At 38.0% G+C, this 16,810-nt stretch overlaps 1 protein-coding gene across 2 annotated transcripts in view; it reads left to right on the top strand.

Moving 5' to 3' along the window:
• NHSL1 (NHS like 1) overlaps positions 1-16,810 on the top strand; it is a 266,654-nt gene that overhangs the window by 48,745 nt on the left and 201,099 nt on the right. The window lies entirely within an intron of this gene.

Below are 16,810 nucleotides of genomic sequence, written 5' to 3'. Positions count from 1 at the left end.
TTAGTTGCTCTGTGGCAAGTGGGGTCTTCCTGGAACAGGGATTGAACCCAAGTCTTCTGGATTGGCAGGCAGATTCTTTACCACTGAGCTACCAGGGAAGCCCAATTTTTGTTTAAAAAGTAATAGTATTTTTTTCTCATCTTTGCTTTACATACCACCTTATTCCTTCTCTTATGGTCTCTACTCCTCCAAATCAAAATCAGATTTTTAATTAATAACGGTAATAACACAAAAATGCCCATGTCTCCCTTTTAAAAAGATTGATTTATTTGTATATTACACATTTTCAGCTTTATGGTCCAGATGGATTTTTAACCTGACCACCTGACATTTTAAAAGATACTGCTTCTTTCAAGAAAATTTTTGCTGTCTTCTTATTCTGATTTCAGTTTTTATATGATGAATACATATAAACTTGAAAAATAAGTTTTATCTCTTATTAGAAGTATAAGTGATTCTGTTAAAATGGTACCTAATTATACCATAATTTTGACTTCCTATTTTAAATTTTGTTATTGTTTAGGGCCTACTGTGTGCCAGGGGTTGACTGGGTGCTCACACAGGCACAGCTTCATCTCACATACATGTGTTTTTAGACATACGTAAATGAGTATGGGCTTGAATATTGGCGCTACCAGTTTTAAAGATGTGCCCTCATTCCAGTTACTTACTTAATTCTGTGAGATTCAATTTTCCCATTTATAAAAAATAGAACTAATGATACCTTCAGTATTATGAGGAATGAAGATGATGCCTGCAGAATGTCTAGCCTAGTGCTTGACATGCAGTAGACCTTGGTACATGGTAACTGCTGTTAATTAAAAAAACAAAACAAAACAGTGTCTCACTTATTAGCTGTTTTGGCTTGATTTGCTTTCATCTCGACATGTCTTCTACCTAATGTGTTAAGCTTACCTTTCCTTACTCTGCTCGTCAGCCTTTTGAAAATAACCACCTAAGTGTTTGATGAGTATGTTTATGAAGCAGATCCAGTATTTAAAAGAATCTTAGCATAAAATACTTGAGAATGATTGCCCTTTAATTATAGTGTCTTTCTTTGAACTCCTGAGTTTCCTTTTTATTATTTTTTCCTTGCAGGCCCACAGCCCTTATCTCCTTGTGCTTGGCCTCCTTTTGGATTCTTCCACTAATTACTCCCTGTTCTCCTCTCCCGCCACTCTGTTCTACACCATGCGCTGTTGCTAGAATACATTTCTTGAAGCATCACCATACCCCTCCTTTTATTTTCTTAAAACATTTACCTTGGCTCTTTGTTACCACGTTCGAAGTTCTTTGACTAAACTTCGTGGTTCACTACCATCTGAAACCCCCTCACTTCCTTATTCAGTTTAACTTTCCATGATTCCTGAAGTCAGTCCGTGGAGACCATGCACAACCCTATGTATTTTGTCTCCGTTCCTTTGTTGTCATTCATGCGCTAAGTCATGTCCTACTCTTTGCAACTCCATGGACTGCAGCATGCCACGCTTCCCTGTTTTTTACTATCTTCCAGAGTTTACTCACTTCCTTACCTGCAGCTTTTTGTGTGTCTTGTTCTTTTTGCTCACATTCTTCCTCATCTTCTCTACCTCAAGTCAAACCCATTTTGTAAGGATGTATTCAAATTCCATGTTCCCTTCAAATGTCTCTTCCTGACTCTGATTCCAGCGATTTAAAAAAAAAATCATGCATGACATAGTAAAACATCAGAGAATGTATTTTGTAAAGTACTAACTGCTCATTTTAGTCTTATATCTTGAGCAGAGATACACATTCTTTGTAGAACTGGCCTCTTTCACTAAATGTAAAATCTTTCAGACTTCCCTGTGCTGCTGTATGTGCCAGCACTCACTCCTTCTTTTTGCTGAGTAGTGTCCCAGGGTTTGAACATACCTAAGTATAATTATCCATTTTCCTGTTGAGGAACATTTGGATCACTTCCAGTTAGAGAACTAGGTTTGATCCCTGGGTCAGGAAGATCCCCAGAGAAGGGAATGGCTACCCACTCCAGTATTCTTGCCTGGAGAATTCCATGGACAAAGAAACCTGGCGAGGGGCAGTCCATGAGGTTGCAAAGAGTTGGGCATGACTGAGCGACTAACACTGGACTATTATGAATGTAGCTGTGAATATTTGTATATAAGTCTTTGAGTGAAAGTTGTTTCATTTCTCTTGAGTACCTCTGAGTGGGATTGCTAGGTCAAAGAATTCGTAAAAGCTTGACTTTGTAAGAAACTACCACATATTTTTTCTGAAGTGGTTGGAATATATGAGAATTCTAGTTGCTGTCCAATCCTGCTGTTGTCATTCTTTTCAATTTAACCTTTTTCTTGTGTGTGTGTATGAAAATATATCTCATTGTAGTTTGAATTTCCACTTCCTTCAGATTGACTCTGTTTATGTCTACTAATTGGCCATTTGTATATGTCCTTTCAGGTAGAACTTGTCCAGGTCTTCGCCTATTTTTGTTGGGTTGTTTGTCTTTTGATTATTGTGTGGTAATTTGTCATGTATTTTTGTTATAAGCCTTTTTTCAGCTCTGTGATTAGGGATATTATCTCACATTGCCTTTTTTTTCTTAGCAACGCAGAGGCAACAATTCTAGAAAACTGGTGCTTTAGACATTCTGTCTTCACAGAGCTGTGTGAATGGGAGGGCTAGAGGCCAGGCAGCTGGAACGAACCTCTATATTATGTTTTCTCTTTCTAGAAGAAGAAACATGTTTTTCTTAAGTAGTTGAGCTTGCTTTCCTAGAAAAGCCTTGCCCATGACCACGCAGAGGATTTCTATGTATTATTAACAAGAACTAGGTTACTTGGCTTCAAAAGAATAAGTAGCTAGAATTTAAAAACTGGTTTTTCTATAAGGATCAGAAGGGTGTATACTTTGATATTTCAAGCAGTTGAAGAGTACAATTTATTATGTGGCTATTATTTTGTGTGAATGAAATATACTTATCCAAGATTCTCAGGTTTTATCCTGACGATAGTTTCAGGTAATATCCTTAATTGCTCCCTGGAGAAGATGGAGAGGAGAAATAATTTGACAGTCTCCAGATGGCCATTAAAAAGTACTAAATTTCCTTAAAGTTCCTAATTACAAACTATGCATTTTGTTGTATTTCCTCTCCAGACAAACCAAGTAATCCTGATGTGAGTATGACTCTGCTGTAACCCAGATTTAACTTTATTAAAACAGATGGTACAAAAGGAGAAGAAAAGTCTTTTACCATCCCCTATGGGCAAAGCTCAAACTTATTTATCCTCATCCAAAGCAGTTTCTCTCTGTTTTGGCCTGACTTCTGGGAGCACAGAACTCTTAAAAGATGTTTTCTTGAAAATAGTGAGCTCTTTTCTTGTCTGTCCCAGTGTTCTTGGCTGAGCTTCCCATATTCTGGCTGCTTTTACTCATTAATATTCAGCCTGATCCATAGTGACTGAGAAGGCAGCAAAAGGCTGGAAACTAGTGCAGTGAAAGATCCTACCAGGGCTTTCTGAGGAAAGATGCAAATGTCCCCAGGAATAGTGCACCCAAGTTTCATTTTCTTAAGTCAGTTCAATGCTTAAGGCTTTCAACCCATTTAAATAGGAAGTTTTTTTTCCTTTTCCTTTTGATGTGAATTCAACTAGGATTTAGCTTTTCTGCCTCCTTTACAGTAAATATACTTTTATTGTTGAGAATAAAATAATGAATAAGATTAATAAACATAACACATTTCTTAGTTCAGGGATACTTACCCTGATTGACAAATATTAAATTGTTTAAGAATTACTGTCTGCCATGTGGCTGAGATGAAATTGATTATAAAAGCGGAAACTGTAACTTCAGAATTAGTTGCTTCCTTTTCAGCATACTGAAAAACATATTTAGCTCTTCATCCAAGGATACAATTATTTCTTATAAGACGGCTTTGAAAAGGGTAATCTCCATATACAATTTCCAAGGTTTTATGCTGTAGAATCTTCTAATAGAAATTTTGGTTTTTTTCTTTATGAGAAAGTGATTGTGTTCTGTTCAAGAAAATGTGAAAAATACATAAAGAGTGTGGTCATTATATTTTTAGACTGTACTACTTTTTTATGAAGCCTGTTTTCATAGAAATCAATTTCTAAATCCTGTTTGCTTATGAAGGTGTGAGGTTTCCTATAAGGTTAGAAGGAAATCCTATTATCACAAATGCTTTTATAATGTAATTTAGGTGAATTTTGTTACCAGAAATGCCTCCACAACTAAATTTGTGTATTAAAATTTTTAAAAAAAATTCAGTATAATATTGATATAAAAATTACTGGGCAGCAAACAAATTTGATATTTTTAAGTTATAGTGGGATTTGGCTTTCATTGAAATAGTGATGACTATTCCTTGCTACCCTATCTATTGTCCACACTGTAGTAACTTCTGGGCAGGGCTGATGGGTTGGAGGTAGAAACCATTACTTCCCCTTTGGACACTAACTTCAGTCAGCGTTATGAACAGAATATTCTTGTCTGTATAGGCAATAGAGCTTCTCAAGATGATTTCAGTATTGAACATGCTTTTTTTTTGTTTTGAAGTTGCAGCCATGGAGGACGACTGTGTTTTATCATCAGAATTCTGATAGTGCCTCTCTGAGGCTAATGTGGGAGTGGAGGCTGACTGGAAGTGGTTGAGCTCCATAATGACATGTCTGATGTTTTCTTTTCAGACCTGTCAGTGTCGAATAAAAATGCTTTTTTTGGGCATCCGTTTATCCCATAAATGTTTACTTGTTTAGTTGCTAAGTCATGTCCAACCAGCTCTTTGCAGCCCCTGGACTGAAGCAGGCCATATCTTTCACTGTCTCCCGGAGTTTGCTCACACTCATGTCCATTGAGTCTGTGATGCCCAGCAAACTGTCTCATCCTCTGTCACCCTCTTCTCCTTCTGCTCTCAATCTTTCCCAGCATCAGGGTCTTTTCCAGTGAGCCGGCTCTTTGCATCAGGTGGTCAAAGTATAGGAGCTTCAGCATCAGTCCTTCCAATGAACATTCAGGAGTGATTTCTTTTAGGATGGACTGGTTTGATCTCCTTGCTGTCTAAGAGACTCTCAAGAGTCTTCTCTAGCACCATAGTTCAAAAGCATCAGTTCTTTGGCGCTCAGCCTTCTGTATGCTCCAACTGTCATATCCATACATGACTATTGGAAAAACCATAGCTTTGACTAGACGGACGTTTGTTGGCAAAGTAATGTCTCTGCTTTTTAATACACTGTCTAGGTTTGTCGTAGCCTTTCTTCCAAGGATCAAGCATCTTTTAATTTTGTGGCTGCAGTCACCGTCTGCAGTGATTTTGGAACCCAAGAAAATAAAATCTGTCACTGTTTCCACTCTTCCTTCATCTATTTGCCATGAAGTGATTATGTAATTGTGTAAATATTTACTAAATACTCAATTACTCTATGTAATTGAGTAATTGAGTTTTTGCATTAGCAGTTTCTATTAATCAGTGGGGCTTCAAATGCTTGTTAGTCTTGGCCAGTGGCTACTGTGGGAAAAGATTGGAGGAGCATGCTTTCATTACATATAAATAAATAATTTTAATGTAAATAATTCAAAATAATGTTTTAAAATATTTCAAAGTAATCTAGAATCAGTGTTTTGAGTTATCCAGTGAATGATTCTTTTGGGGATACTCAGGGTAAATTAAAATATTGAAATAGGGGAATTAACCTAACTAGCATAGGGTGTAATGTTACGAAGTGTGAAGGTAAAGCTGTAAGTCATTGACTCCATAGACCAAATTGGCCTTGCTGTTCATGTTGCCAAATAGTATAATCCTTTCCTAGATATATGTATTGAAGATGAGGATAGGAAATTAATAGACTTTGATCACAATGAGTGATTATCTAGATGTATACATTGTGTGTATGTATGTATGTGTGTGTTTGTTTTTCCAGATTATGTTGATAAAATATTTAAATAACTTATAGAACTCATAAATGAATTTCTTATATATAGTATGTTACTGATATATTCTGATGAGTATTATGAAAATTAAGATTTTCTTCTCTGAATGAAGAGTTCATTCAATTTATATATGTGTGTGTGTATATATAGTGTATTTGTGTGTGTGTATGTATGTGAGAGATACTGTGGCCTGATAAAATCAAAGCCACCACCATATTGTAATCTAAGATGATATACAGTGGGCTGTTAGTTTTTATATCTCTTGTATAAAGAACTCAGAAACCAAACAGGGGAACTGCTATTCTAGACCTAGTTTTTAGGTACAAAGGAGAATAGATTCAGGAACTTTCTGTATGGTAAAATTTGTTGGTGTTCATCAACTCAGCCTTTGGTATATGCCTAAAATATAGAGTAAAAGAAAGATGATGTCCTGGATTGTACTGACCTACAGAACTGACAAACTGCATAGGGAGCAGTTTGGGAATTAAATATTCTAGGTGTCTAATTTTATGGTCCTATTCTTTTTGGGAACAGGTTTGGCATTAGGTTGGTATTTTTGCATCAAGAAATGTTGAGTAGAGAAGGCTTTCCCATCAACATTTCATTAATCATAATTCTGCCCTTAGAAGGGAAAGAATAACAAGTGTTCCACATTCCTCTATGGGGAAAGTTTAGAAAATAAAATTCACATTATTTTAGGTATAATATATATGTGTGTGTGTGCAGCAGAAATTTCGATATTCAGAAATATGCTGATGGAGTAAGAATGTGTATATGATATACAGTAATATTTTGTTTAGTCTTAATTATTAAATGAGATAGTCACTTATAAAAATGTTTATTGATTAGATAAGCAACATTTGCTAATGCTGAAAAATGAGAAAGTTTAGCAACCTGCTATGTGGACTTGGTATATGCTGCTACGTTTTGACTTTTTTCTAATATTAATTTAGATCCTAAAGTGTAGCTGAGATTTGTATGTGCATATGCATTCATGTATAGACTATTTTAGTTTGATATTCTGTTTTTTCATCTATTATGAAAATTTCCTCATGTTTTTTTGATTGTGATTGTTAATGAAAACAGAATATTCCATCCTATGTATACACCATAATTCAGCCATTTCCCTATTTTTGAACATTTAGGTTTTCTAATTTATGTTTTTACTGTTAGCTTACTATAGTTTGTCATAATCCTTAATAGGCCCAATTGCTTGATTCTTTGATAAGAGTATTTTTTGTCATTTCTAATATTATAGTTTATACATGAAATATGTGTATGACTCATTATTTAAGTGAAAATTCAATATGAATATATACCCACACAAACACTATTTCTATTTTTGTTTGAAATTCTGACATTATTCAGAAAGAAATGCTACTTTGAGTAGAGTGAAGACTGATTAGGAAATGTTTTTACACTGTTACATTTAATTATTTTACTTTTTTTGTGTAGCCTTAGATGTGATCATTGTCATCTTTTTCATAAAAGAGAAGAAAGCTATCAGTCAGTTAGTTCAGTTCAGTCACTCAGTCGTGTCCGACTCTTTGCGACCCCGTGAATTGCAGCACACCAGGCCTCCATCACCAACGCCCGGAGTTCACTCAGACTCACGTCCATCGAGTCAGTGATGCCATCCAGCCATCTCATTCTCTGTCATCCCCTTTTCCTCCTGTCCCCAATCCCTCCCAGCATCAGAGTCTTTTGCAATGAGTCAACTCTTCGCATGAGGTGGCCAAAGTACTGGAGTTTCAGCTTTAGCATCATTCCTTCCAAAGAACACCCAGGACTGATCTCCTTTAGAATGGACTGGTTGGATCTCCTTGCAGTCCATGGGACTCTCTAAACAAGTTGCTGAAAGTAAAACTGAGAGTATTGGATAAGGAGAGTATTGAGGATATAAGTGTCATAATAAGAATATAGCAGTAGGAAATTATGTCTGCTAACCTGGGAACTGGGGGAGTGTGTCCTTTGTGTTTTCATTCCACTGTTTAGAAATTCTTTAACTTGATGGAGGCATAAATTTGATTTGAATATTGAAATTGTGTGCCAGTTAGTGAATTAATAACAGAAGGTCTTTAATGCAACATTCAATTCGTATGTTGAAGACTTAGCCCTGTTTTAGATTTTCTGGCAGGAGCAAGCTGCTGTTTTATTCTTGTCTTTATCCCTTAGGATGACTGTGAGGGGATTGCTTTCAGGATTTTCAAGGAGACCAAAATCCTCGGATGCTCAAGTCCCTTATAGAAAGTGCTTGTAGTAGTCGCATATAACCTATGCACATCCACACTTTAAATCATCTCTGAATTACTTATACTGCCTAATACAGTGTAAATGCTATGTAAATAGTTGCCAGGGTGACAAATTCAAAATAGTTTTTTGGAACCCTTTGGAATTTTTTCACCTGAGTATTTCTGGTTGGTTGAATCCATGCATGTGGAACCTCAGGATACAAAGGTTGTTTTTAAACCTCTTACATCTCAAATTATTTATTTAAAAATATTTTGGACATGATTACTGTGTGATGATTTTTAAAGTCAACTCCTCGCACCACCCCGGCCTGTATCACTAGTGCATAAGAATTCAGTTGATCTGTGAATTCTTTTCTCTCTCAGGTAACCTTGCTGCTTGTCATTCTAGGGGCCAGCAAAGTACAAATCTAGAGAGGAAAATTGAGATAATGGGATGAGAAGGGCCAGGAAAAACCCAAATAGCTCCACAGGAGCAGAGAGGGAATCTTTATGACAGAGACTTAGCTTGCCAGGAGTGAAGACTAAGAGACAGAGCCAGGAGCGGGGACGCTTCACCGTCTTCTGTTCTCTTCTGTGACACACACACACCCTTCACTGACTTTCGTTCTCTTCTGTCACTCACGCACACACACACACACACACACACACACAGAGTCTACACTGTCTTCTGTTCTCTTCTGTGACACACGCACACCCTTCACTGACTTTTGTTCTCTTCTGTCACTCACACACACACATTCTGGTGTACTCAGTACCTGGCTACCCCTCTTCCCCCCAGGCCTGTCAAATGCACTAGGGAAATGAGGAGTATTTTCCGTAGGAGATTCCTCCCTGCTGGGATCACAGAGAAGAGATGCTGATACTGAAACTCCAGTGAACAGCTTATTGCAAAAAAGGACCCAGTTTACTGACTTAATGTGCCCTCAATCCCAAGGGCACTTCACAGGTATGTCTGGTATGTCTGGTGATAGAGCAAAATTTATAGACTATAGAATCAGCCCATCTAAGGGCATCAACTGTGAGAAAATGACAGCAGCTGTTTCAGGATTTTTGCCTAAAGAGGAAAGAGATTCTTGCATTAACATCCAACCTAGAAGAGTTAGTTCTAAAAGTTGGATTAACAGTCTTTAAATTAAGTGGACTGATCAGGCAGGTCTGGATGGTTGTTTCCAGATGTTTCTTTCCCAGATCAACATTAGTTTGTTGGCTGAGAAGGTGCATGGAATGATTTGGACACCTCAGAGCCAGGGATCATTTGATCACTTAAAACCAGACTGTCTGGAGACAGCCTTCTGCCTGTTCTTGATTCTAACAATGGATTGTTGTAGCCTCTAGTGCCTTCGTGTAGGGTCACGAAACTGACTGATGCTGAAGGCAGGAGAGAAACACCCCTCAACAGTAATTTTCCACAGAGAAATGCTGGGACAAGGAAACAACATTTATTCATCAGACATTTTTGAGCTTACACTGTATTCCTGGCTCTTGTAGAGTCAAAAGAGAGAAAGAAAAGGACTCCTGCAGAGTCCTACAGAGCAGTTATGTACTGAGGGGTGAGGGGTGATTGTTGAAACTTGAAGTGTGAAATAGACATGAACTCTGGAAAAGCAATGTCTGGACGTAATCAGGACACATCTTTACCTGGAATTTTATTTAGAGAGTTAACGGTTTGTTTTTCTGGTTGTTTATCCCACACTTCCCTGACAGAACTTGAGGAGAACCTGTAATTCAAAGTAGTAGAGATAGGTACAGGTATTTAAGAAATTTGGATTTTTCCAAGGATCCATTAAAGTTTTTGCTGATGCCCTTCTGCTGTCATTTAGGACCTTTGGAAATATTAAAGTTCATTTGTATGGGGAAGAAATGTTAGAGAGGTTTCGATTGTATTTAATTTAGGTGGAAGAAATGTGAGAAGGGGCAAGAGGGGAGGCTTACTGATCTGAGTGTCGTGAGTACAGGGTTTCTGAATGATATTAATTGCCCACTCAGGCTGAATGGGGCATCTGTTGTTCTGCTTTGACATTCCATAATTTCCCCAGGTAATCTCATTTCATCCATTCTGTTTTCTGTACTTGGGGGAATTGCTCTCAGTCTTCTAACTCCAGACTCACACATGCAACTTCAGCGACCCAAGTCACCTTGTGTCGTACTGTGAACACTTAACAGCTGCCCCTCCTTCTCTTCTCCATACTTTGTCTCCCAGTGATTTCAGAGTCTCACTTCTCTAAGTGTGTCCACTGACCAGCAGCATCAGTGTCACCTGGCTTGTTGGAAATGCTGAGGTTCCAGCCCCAGTCCAGACCTACTGAATTTGAATCTGCATTTTGACAAGCTGTCTAGGCAATTCTGCACACATTAAAGTTTCAGAATACTGTCTTAAACTCTGCTGTTCCTCTCACATCCAGTCAGTCAATTACTAATGTCAAAAGGTTGTCTCTCCTCAGTAATCTCAATAATCAGGAGAGTGGGTTGGGCTTGTAGCTGCTGAGAAGCACACTGACGAGGACTAAAGCTCTGAGTACCTCAGGCTCCAGCTTTCCTGTCGTCCCCTTGCCTCCTCCAGTCATTTACCTGCCTGTCCCTGAAATCATCAGTTTGCGAGCACCTGTCCCTGGCTACCCTCACTTCACTGTGCTGGGCCTTATTTTCTCTGGACCGAGTCACTTAAACCTCGTTCTCATCTGCTCACCCTCAGATCCATCTGCCTATAAATCCAGACTCCACACCTGCTGGAATTCCTCAGTGGCTTTTCATGACTCAGCACTCTTTTTCAGAAGTAACTCCTTGAACACAGCTGAGTGTTTCCATCCTCTGTTTTATACTTCGCTTCCCCGCCCCGACGCCCCGAACTCTTCCTTCCTGCTCAGCCCTTGGACCTCACTGTAGTGTCACCTACGCTGTCTGCCCTTGACCGTTCCCCCTGCCCATCCTATCCTCCACGGCCAGGAGAGCGCCACCCAGAGGCAGGTTCCTGGGTGTCTGTGCTCTCCCACACAGCAAGGTTCTGTCCTTGCGAGCAGCACTGTGTTTTTGTTTGTCTCTGATATTTTGTGATATCTGATATTTTGCAGCCAGATATTTTGCAATGTCTGATAACTATAGTGAGTAATCAGTAGTTATTTCTTGACTTGAATTTGTTACACTGACTAGGAAATTTTGTTTGCCTAGAGTTATTAAAATAGCTAAGTCTTTTCCCTCTCTTCTGGAACTCGGGTAGACATAATTGGATCAATCATAGTTCTTGGTTTATGATAGATTATCGTTGCTCTGTGCTTGCCTCCCTTGATTTATTTAATAGAAAATTAATGTGCACTCCTAAAACCTCTTCCTCCTCAACGTGAGAACCAGTACATTATTTTTCATCTTTTCATCTACACACATCTCCTTTGTATAGTCCCCTGCTTCCCTGCTGCCTTCCCTCTCCTGTCTTCCATCTTTGACAGCTTATTCTTGGATTCCCTTGGCCATTTCTTCTGTGCCAGGCATGCTGATGAGCAAGTTCTTTATTAATTTAGTGAATCCTCCAAACAACCCCACAAAGCAAGCAATACAATAAAGTCTCTCTTTTCTCTATTGACGCGATTTGAAGGCAGTAGTTACTATCCTCTTAATTAGGAGAGGTGGCATGTGCCATCCTCACCTGATTGTTGACTGTTTAAATTGGCTCACAGTATTTCTTCAGTAGGCATCGGGTTAGTTCTTGGTTTCAAGTGTATGCTCCTAGCATTCTTAGACCCTTGCTTCACTGAAGCACTGTTTTCCTTCAGTAAGGTTTGTATTTGGAAAGGCTGATGTTTTTGGCCTTCTTGCTATCTATTAAGATAAATCTGTTTGATATGGAACTTACCTGGAAATATGAGAAATCATAATGTTTTTCCTTCTGTAAGAATCTTACTGAGTTTCTAGTTCTTGTTTGAGTTGAGTATGCCTCATTCTTCTCTCTTTCACTATTTGGGATCAAAATATTTTCTTTTAAAATAAATATGTTGGCTTTATATATATTTCATAATTTTTATAGATAGAGTGATTATATGAGTATTTATGAATTAAATGTAGAACAGGTTTTGCTGAAGTGTACTGGTTAATACTAGGACTGACTGACTGAAATTAGAACTTTAAACATCGTACTGTATGGTCACTTTAATTATAAGAATGATTTTTTGAAAGATTGTCAGATTTTTCTAATTCACTCGAATCTTTCTTGAGGAATGGAATTTTGTTATATTTTGAAATTTTTCCTTTTTTAATAGAGATTTTCTGGAAAATCCCATGGACGGAGAAGCCTGATAGGCTACAGTCCACGGGGTCGCAAAGAGTCAGACACAACTGAGCGACTTCACAATACATTTATCAAATGTATTGATGTATTTCCTACTCACATATCTTTAGGGTTTTGTCCATTCTTCCCAGTTTAAAAATCTTTTAACTTTATGCATTGATTGGTCATTTTCAAAAGTCATCTACAATTTTTGGTTGTCAATTTCATTTTCCTTTTCCATTTGTTTCTTTATCAAGTTTGCCTTTTCTAATTTTATTTTGGCTTGTTCATTTGTGTCCTAAGTTCCAACTCAAGAGGCTTGATTTATTATGCTTTTCTTTTTAAATTTTGTTCCCAATATAATCACTTAGTTGAAGAGCAGTGAACTTCATACTGCTTAGTAGCTTTCCATGCATTTTGTTATCTCATCTACCAAAAAATATTATATTCTGAATTTCTTCCCAGGTTCAGTCTTTAGGATACTTTGGTACTGATTTTTTAAAATCTAATTTTGTCATGATAACAACTAATGTAGGCCAAAGTTTGGACTTAGTACCTGATCCATTTTTATAAGTCATTAGGTTAGAATTGGAAATCAGTTGTGTTCTGTTGTTTTTTTTATTCACCCATATATGACAATTAAGTTATTCCAAGCGTATTTCATTGTCTGCTTAAGCTGGCCTGTTCTGGCAGGGGCCTTTCAAGTCTCAGTTACTTCTGTAATTCTCTCTGGCCATATTATCCCAGTCTTCCCCCTTTTGTTTACACTGCTGCTAGATTTTCATTTATATTTACTTATTTGTTGGCTGGACCAGAACATTTTAAAATAGATTTGCTTTAGTGCACCTTGAGGCTCTTCGCCTGATTAGCTAATAGCTATCACGTTTGGGGTGCCTACTACCTACCATGGTAGTTGCTTTTACATATTTTCTCCTGTTTATTCTTCACAGGATCCCTACAAGTCAGGTAGCATTGTTCTCATTTGACTCTAGAAGAAGTTGAGGTATTCAGATGCTTGACACAGTTTCCCAAGTCACATGCCTTGGAGGAGAAGGATCAGCAGCCTGAGGGCTATCTCCGTGCTGAGTCTAGCTCTGAAGCATGACCTTGCTGTGACAGTGGGTTTTGTTCACACTGGCTCCACCTGGGAATATCCCCTAGATTTTAGTCTGCATGCATTTTTGATAGGTAATCAATTACACTAAAAAAAGGTAGAAAGTTTATTCTATTTATGTTTTCTTTCATATTTGAGATATTTCACAAGATAAACTATGAGATGTAAATGGGATGTAAATGAGATGTAAATTTGTGCTATTTATCACTATCCTGATTATCTTTGCATTTTCTTGCTTTCACCCTTCTGGGATAAACTTAAACTTTGAGTTTCTATGGAGCTAAATTGGAAGATAGTGACATGTGCTTATTCTATATAGGCGCTTTGAACTTTCCTATATGTGATCTGTGTACCATTGGTAGTGTAATTAAACCTTCTCAACAGCCTCTTTATTCAGGATTCAGTCTTCAGTTTTCTTAGCTCTGATGTTAATAGAACAGCTGTTACTCAAGAGAAAAAACAGAGGCTGCTCACGTTGGTACTACTATACCCTGATCTGTCCAACACCTCCCCCATCACTGTTCTATCCCCCCAAGACTTGGAAAGTCAGTAGGAGCTGCTCCAACAGTGGTGTTGCCTTGCTTACTGTATCTTCCCCCCGAGATGTGTGGCTCAGGTATGGAGTCAGGAGGAACTGTCCTCAAGTCTCATGTCTCTGATCCCTACTTCTGCCCTGAATACCCAGCACATCAGATATTTGAAAAATAGAGATTGGCTCTCAGGGTCATAAGTGGGGCAACTTGGGAGATCTACCAATTTGTCTCAGGCCTCTGTAGGTGATTTGCACCTTAGACCCTAGTCAACATTGCCATGAACTACTGGGTTTGAACAAGACTATATTTGCTGGAGCAATAGTTGGGAATATTATTATATGTTTTGGTTTTTTTATTTTTTATATTCTAGAATCCTTTGCCCTCACAGTTCAAAAGCATACCTGTTCTAATGTCAGAGGTTTGTGTTTCAGCATGCTTTTTGAATAGCATTATAGACAATAAAGAAATGCTTCTATTTTCATTTATATTAGCATTTGTAGTAAAACTGTTTTAATTAAATTCCTGTTTTTTTTATGCAGTGACCACCATCTTGACCTCTTTCCTAAAATTGATATATGTAGAGTTTAGCTTTCTTTCTTCTTCTTCTTCTTTTTTTTTTTTTTTAAGATGTGGACCACTTAAAAAGACTTTACTGAATTTGTGACAACATTGCTTCTGTTTTTATGTTTTGGTTTTTTGGCCCCGAGTCATGTGGGATCTTGGGTCCCTGACCAGGAATCGAACCTGTACTCCCTGAATTGGAAGGCAATGTCTAAACCACTGTACCTCCAAGGAAGTCTTGAGTTTAGCTTTTTGAATAAGTCATATTCTATCATTATAGTAATGGACTCCTTTGTGAAATTTCGTTGTTATCCCTTGCTCTTCTCAACTGACTGTTATAAACGATTATAATATTTTGTTAGCATTAAATTATTTGGGGGGAGCGGGTCATGAGTCTCCTGCGTAAACTCTTCTGTTGCTTTTATTGCGACCTTCTTGGATGTTGGTCTTGTTGACAGATTGTTTCAGGTCATTTAGGTCATGAAATACTTTCTGTCTTCAAACAAACTGCGGGTTTTGCCTCGGTTCTGGGCCCGGGGTGGCATTTCCTCGGTGCATATTTTCTTTCAAGCTCTTCTTTCTCCGCACCTAAATCTGAAGATTTCTTTTCTTAGCATCTTAAATGTTATCTCATCATCTTTCCTGGCAGATATTACAGAGTATCTTGTTTTTTGGCTTTTTTTTAGTACACTTTGAGAACTTGACCATTAGCTATGGTTATTTTGTTGTTTTGTTCATTTGGTTGGGTTTAACTTGAAGATTATTTCTTAATAATTTACATACTAGTCTCTAATTCTTATAAATTAAATCAAATTATTTCTGTGACTTTGGTTCATATTGTTCAGTTTCTCAAATCTTTCTGTCCTCTGTGATATTTTTTTGGCCCATGACTTTATCTTGCCTTGTCATCATACATTTGGGTACACTGTTGTTGTTTTGCTAAGTTGTGTCTGACTCTTGTGACTCCATGGACTGTAGCTTGCAAGGCTCCTCTGTTTATGGGATTCTCCAGGCAAGAATATTGGAGTGGGTTGCGATTTTCTCTTCCAGGGAATCTTCCTGACCCAGGGATCAAACCCACGTCTCCTGCTTGACAGGTGGATTCTTTACCACTGAGCTGGTGGGAAGCCCTGGGTACATTGTACTAGTGTATTTTCAAATAAGTTATTTCTCTGGAGTGGGATATCAGTTCAGTTCAGTCGCTCAGTCGTGTACGAGTCTTTGCGACTCCATGGCCTGCAGCACCCCAGGCTTCCCTGTCCATCACCAGGAGTGGGATATGGTTTTGATTTTTGTTAGCTTATTTATGCCTTTAGTTTCTTTCTGAAGAAATAGTCCATGAACTTTTTGGACTCTTCTGGGCTTGAACACAACTACTGATGAGTGTCCTATAGAAAAACTGTGGCTCCTAAAAAGGGTGATGCATAATTTCAGAGTCTAATGGATCCCAAGTTTCTACATGACTCTTCCCTCCTTTTAAAAAACTCCACGAAGAATATACTGAGTATGCAGTTCTTGAACTCATTCTTTCACTTAAACGCACGTTGTGGATGTCTTTAGCAGGTCCTTTACTTGGCTGGCAATGATGAGTATGAAAAGCAGCAGCCCATCAGTCCCTCCCATAACTGCTGGAGTTAGTAAATTTTATTCTCCTTCTAATTGCACTAGCTTTTAATAATCACGTTTAGTATTATGCTCTTCCTTTATAAATGGGCACAGACCTTAGGGAAATTTCAATGGTCCATTTGGTATTGACACATTTTTCATTTTTATTATTTTAAGTAACCTATAGCCTCCTCTTTCTCACTTTCCTAGAAGTGGACCTTGTGGAAGGTGAGACAGGGGCCCTGTGATACCCAGGCCCAAGGGGTGAGGCCAGTGACCCACGGAACAAGAGGGTCATGACGTGTGAACACGCTTAGGTGATGATTTGTGTGTTTTTAAAATAATTTATTTTAAAAAATGTCTCCTCAGCTTTACTGAGGTATGATTGACATGTGACATTGTGCCTATTTATTTTAAATATCAAGCATCACAAACTCAAGTTAGCAAACATATATTGCTCGATTCTCTTGTTAGGTGTCAGACGGGCCTCCTGTTTCATTTACACATGGCTGGAATGGGACCTCTTACCATCAGAGCTCTCTGTGCATTTCTTTCACACAAAAGT

Source organism: Capra hircus, chromosome 9 (assembly GCF_001704415.2).
Source record: "Capra hircus breed San Clemente chromosome 9, ASM170441v1, whole genome shotgun sequence".
NCBI lineage: Eukaryota > Metazoa > Chordata > Mammalia > Artiodactyla > Bovidae > Capra > Capra hircus.
The sequence above is the reverse complement of the archived record's forward strand: the minus strand, read 5'-3'. Positions and strand labels throughout refer to the sequence as shown.